Here is a 6,060-nt window from a genome sequence, read left to right on the forward strand (position 1 = left end):
ATGTATTGTTACATGGCCATTCCTTTTGGGCTGAAAAATGTAGGAGAAATGTACCACGAGGTTGATGACCAAGATCTTCGAGGAGTAGCTTGGGAAGACGGTAGAGGTTTACGTAGATGACATGTTCATGAAAACCTAGGAGGCTGGTTAGTTGATAAACAACTTAGAGAGTATTTGAGTCGCTACGAAAAGACAGCATGAGGCTAATTTCCTTGAAATGTGCCTTCTCCATGAAAGTTGTCCTTGACATGACTAACCTAGGAATTAACAGGGAGACTGACAGCCTTGTTTTCCTTTCTTGGGTCCTTAGCGCAAAAGGCCTTACCTTTCTTTAATTTGTTAAAGAAAGGCATCATGTTTCAATGGAACTTAGGAATGTTACTATTCACTGACTTCAAAAAAGCATTGTTGGCTCCTCCAATCTTAAGCAAGCTAGTTCTTGGGAAGCCCTAGTTCCTCTATCTGTCCATCACGGACGACATGTTGGCATTAATAAGAGAGGATGAAAAATGATAACTACTAGTGTACTTCATCAATAAGGTGTTCCAAAACAATAAAGTGTGCTACAACCGGTTAGAAAAGATTGTCTTCTCCCTACTTTTATCTTCTAAGAAACTCAGAAAATACTTATAGATCCATCAAATCGTGGTAAGGACGAAATAACCAATACAACAAATCCTCCAAAAACTAGACCTGGCTAGAAGAATAATGATCTAGGTAGTCGAGTTGTCTCAATTTGACTTCTCGTATCAACCTTGCAACACCATCAGCGCATAGGCTATGGTCGACTTCCTCACCAAAATCAGTACCAGGGAAAACGAGCTGGTGTCATAGCGGTGGAAGCTCCATGTGGACGGAGTCTCTAACCAGACGTCCGGTGGAGTTGGGGTCATCTTGGAAAATTCGAAAGGATTGCTCTTGGAGCAATCTATCAAATACCACTTTCCAGTTTCGAACAACCAGGCAGATTATGACGCCCTGATAGCAAAACTCACATTAGCTCCAGAAGTTAGCGCAAAAAACCTAGAGGTTACTAGTGATTCTTAAGTCTGACGACTTAGATAGATACGACCTACCAAGCTAAGGACCATGTGTTACAAAAGTACCAAGAAAGGACTAAAGAGTTGTGTAAGTCCTTCAAAGACCTAATGATCTAATACGTCCCAAGAAAAAAGAATACGAGGGCTGACTTGTTGTCAAAGTTAACCAGTACGAAGCCATGCTCGGATAATCGATCCCTCATCCAGGAAATAGTAAAGGAGCCCTCAATCACAATATACACCTGTCAAACATCAGTCTCATTTAAATAAGAAGACTAAAAATTAGCCTTTCAAAGATACATTGAGGACGGTGACCTACCCGACAACCTGACAGAAGCCAAGATCCTGAAGCGGGATGTTGTAAAGTACACAATTGTCCAGGGCACACTCCATTTAAAAGCCATTTTACAACCTCCTTGAAATGCTTGGGACCCAAGCAAACAGACTATGTAATGAGAGAAATTCATGAAGGCTGTTGCGGCCACCACATCAAGGGGAAGGCGTTGGCCCATAAGCTCATCAGGGCAGGTCATTACTAGCCTACAATGATCAAGGATTCTTTATAGCTTGTGAACATATGCAAAAAATGGCTAATAAAATGCCGATTTTAGCAAAATCCCTGTAGAGGAGTTGATAGTGATCCTATTGTCACGACCTTTCTCCATGTGGGGAATCAATCTGATGGGGTCATTCCTACTAGCACTGAGACAGCTAAGATATTTGATAGTAGCAATCGACTACTACACGAAATGGGTAGAGGCAAAGGCCCATGCCACTATCACAACGGCTTGATGTAGGAAGTTCTTCTAGAGACAAGGAATGAATTGACTTGGAATTCCCAAGGTTGTCGTATTCGATAGTGGCACCCAATTTACCGATAAAAAGTTCAAAGAGTTTCTGGAAGAATTGGGAATCAAGTAACACTTCTTCTCAGTTGAATACCCCCAGGAAATTGGCCATGTGGAGGCAGCAAACAAAGTAATCCTGAAAGGCCTAATGAAGCGGCTCAACCAGAGGAAAGGGGCATGCGCTGACGAACTAGGGTCGATTCTATGGTCGTACCAAATGACCCACAATCGTTAACTAGTCAAACTCCTTTTCGGGTTACTTATGGGAACTGAAGCAGTCATCCTAGTTGACGTTGACAAACTGAGTCGCAGATTCCTGCTTGGAGGAGGGGGCAAGGCAACTGAAATGACCTAGCTGACGAAGTGCGAGCAATGACTTACTGATGCATGAGCATCATATTGTGTTTTCTATGTTTTTCATACAAGAAATTAATGTTTAATACTTAAATTTGGAAGTGTTTTAGTGCTTAAGTACTATATTGCTTTGATCTATTGATTTGATAAATTTTGTAAGAAATAGTAGAAAAAGAAGCAAAAAGCACAAATTAAGCTCAAAAGAAGAAAAGAGAAATTTTGGACACACTTTGAAGTTTGAGCACGTTTTGGAACTTTAGGTAACGCTTTTAAAAGCGTGGCCCATGACCCACGAAGCCTTGGCATTATTTGCTAGCATGGGCCCATTAATTAAATCACGGAAGCTTGGCATGAATCATATAAAGCAAGGAGAGATAGCACCTTTGGCGTTATGCTTGCTACAAAAGCGCCAGGAGCATCAAAGGGAAGAGTGCCTTTGGCACTACGCTCGACCAAGAAGCGCTCCACAGCATCAGAAGAGCACCTTTGGCACTACGCTTTTCCCAAAAGCGCCTTTGGCAACTTGACCTTGTCTTCTTCAAAGGAGCATAGCTTGAGCTTCAAAGCTCCAAATGTGGTGATTCTAGTGGCATTGAAAAGTAGGAATCTAGATTGTTTTAAGCATATATGGTACTACATGGTGAACACTAAATCTGAGGGGGAAAACTTACCCCGAAAGTGCAAAGATGAACATAGTATCAACCTGTAGTAAGGCCGGTGGACCTCTTCACCTTCCGTGGAGTATAACTTGATCTGTAAGGGTTCAAATGATTCGTTCTAAAATGCATTGGAAAGTAGACATTTAGAGGTTTCCAACGATATATAATAGTATGGGGTGAACATTAAGTTTAGACTTTAGAAGCTGGCGCTAACTTTGGCCACCAACACTAGATCCCAGCGCCATTGGCGCAGCGCTGCCCTCAAAAGCGCTTGCGACCCCTGACAACATGACCCTGCCTTCTTCAAAGGACTATAACTTGAGCAACAGACGTCCGATTGAGGCACTTTTAGTTGCCTTAGAAAGCTGACATTCAGATCTTTCCAACGATATATAATAGTCTATGGTGGGCATGTTATTGGAGCACAAAACAATAGGCATCTTTAAGACCCAAAAACCTTTAACAAAAGATCCCAGCGCCTTTGGCACTACACTTCTTCCAAGAGCGCCTGCGATAGTGAAGTTGGAAAATTTAGCCGGTGATGCGTACGCGTGGGTGATGCGTATGTGTGAGAGTGACATTTTTGAAGGCCACGCGCACGCATGGACGAAGCGTACGCGTGACAAGTGCCAAAAATATTGATGACGCGCACGCGTGGGTGACGCGTACGCGTGAGTGCACAAGCGCTAACGCTACAGAAAAATGCTACGCAAGCCTGGAAGTCTCATCTTGGTTCAAATGCATTCCAAGTCCTCCCTAACATCAAGCAAGCAAGCCCACAATTGTCAACCAATCAAGGCCACAAGAATCATCTAGAATAGTTAATTTTCATGTAATTGTAATTTGTTTTGAATTTCATTTGAGTTTGTAATTTAGGCTAGCTTATAAATAGGTTTTAGTTTCATAGAATTGGGGGAGAAATCTTGGCTGGAAACACAATTTGGTGGGGTCTTCGGATCCTCTCTTCACACTTCTGTTCTCTTCCATTTTTTCTTACATTATAAATATTTAGTTATGAATCACTAACTCTTTCCATTGGAAAAGAGAGCTCTATTGCAATTAAATGGGTTGATTTATTTTCATTCTTCATCTTCAATTCTTCTTTTATTATTGCTTTAGAAAGAGTCTTTGTGCTTCATAGATCTAATTACTACCGAGAGGGGGATTGGATCTACTTGAATTACATGTGAGCCTTGAGAAAAGGATCATGGAATTCAGTTTGAGGCTCTTTTCTCATAATCCTCTTGATCAATACATTCTTAGTCCGATATGTGAGATGTAACCACTTTGAATTGAGGTCTTGAGGGTTGTGTGGCCTTTGAATCAGAAATTGAACTTCATCTCTTCTCATGACCAATTAGATCAAGAGGTTGGAAATTGATCAAGTTAAGAGAAATCAAATCACTAAGAGATTGGGGTTTGGTTACTTATGATTTACCAAGAGATCAATAATTACATGATTGAAGAGGAGATGAGAATTGTTGATCCTGAGAGTGCAATATCTCTTAATCCCAATGCTTTTCTTTTATTTTTACTTCTAGTTATTTACTTTCCGTCATTTACTTACACTTTACTTTCTTGTACTTTCTATTCCTTGCATTTTACTTTCCAGCACTTTATTTTCCTGCACTTTACTTTTACGTCATTTACTTTCTGTACTTTATTGCTTTCTTTTAATTTCTAGTCATTTACATTTCTTGTTTGATTATCACTCCAATATGAACTGTCTAACTAGAATAATCAATTCACTATTGATTGCTTAATCCTTTAATCCTCGTGGGATCGACCTCACTCTTGTGAGTTTTATTACTTGATACGACCCAGTATACTTGCCAGTAGTTAATACAAAATTATTAATTTTTCTATATCACTTACCTAGCAAAAATGACACTCAACAGTGAGTAGCCCTAACGCACAATTGTACAATACGCAAACGGGATTTCAAATACGAAGACTGGGTCTTGCGATGAAACGGCATTGGTGTCTCCAAGCTGGGTGAAGTGAAGCTGGCGGCTAACAGAGGATTAATGTCGGTCTAGAAATTTGACAAATTTTAACTTAATTATATCGCAAGTATATTCTGAACCGATAATCAATTCTCAATCAAAGTTTAAAAAGAATGTCACAAAATCAATTCAAATACCAGAAGTAGAATCCCAGGTCGGCTTTCCTAGAACTTGCAATTAGGTGCACATTATCGGTTAGGAACTTGGGGGTTTTAAATTCGAATGCGGGAAAAGTAAAACAACTAGAAATCAAAAGCAATTAACAATTGGCAATTAAATTGCAACAATCAAAGACGCTAAGCAAGTGAATGGCTATCTAACAGGTATACAATTAAGATGATAGCAATAAAAAGGAAAGTAACTAAGAAGCAACGAAATTAAGCTAAGAGAGCTAGGAATGTAAAGTCAACAAAAGAGATGGCAATCAATTAATAAAAAGGGCCCTGGCTAGGGGTGAGAATTAGGCTTCCTATCCTTATTGTTAACCATAAACATCGTAATTAGCAAGAATTTTTCCACTCGTCATCCTCCAATATTGAAGAAAATTAAAGTAGGTATAATTGATTTCAATCCAAAAATCCTAGACAACTCACTAATTTGACTTAGTGAAAGACTAGTTTTAGTGGAAACCAAACCAACTAACAACCCTAAATTACTAGTCAAAATTGGACATTGACAACTCAAGGGTTCCTAATTACTCAACCACATGCCGAGAATAGAAATCTACTCCATAATCAAAGTAAACATTCTATTAAACACTTGGTGAGCAAGAAAAAAGAACGTCATGCAATTAAAAAAATTAGACACAATTAAATCTATCCATTACTAATCATCAATAGTCACAACTCAAATAACACGTATAGATCATGAAAATGTCAATGCATTAATGGATATTCAAAATTAACAAGATCCAAACCTAACAAACTTAGAGAAAATAACTAATAAAGTTTCTAAGTGAAATTAAACTAGAGAAATTGCAATTAAGGTGACAAAACTAAAATTAAATAAGACCCAATCCAAGAATTAAAACAAAAGATGATCAAAATACATTAAAACTTAGAAATAAAGGAGAGTTTCTCTCTCTAGAAAACTAACTAAAAACTATGTGCAATATACTCATGCTTGAGTGTCTCCCTCCCCATTCAGTTTTTGG

This window comes from Arachis ipaensis, chromosome B10 (assembly GCF_000816755.2).
Source record: "Arachis ipaensis cultivar K30076 chromosome B10, Araip1.1, whole genome shotgun sequence".
Lineage (NCBI taxonomy): Eukaryota > Viridiplantae > Streptophyta > Magnoliopsida > Fabales > Fabaceae > Arachis > Arachis ipaensis.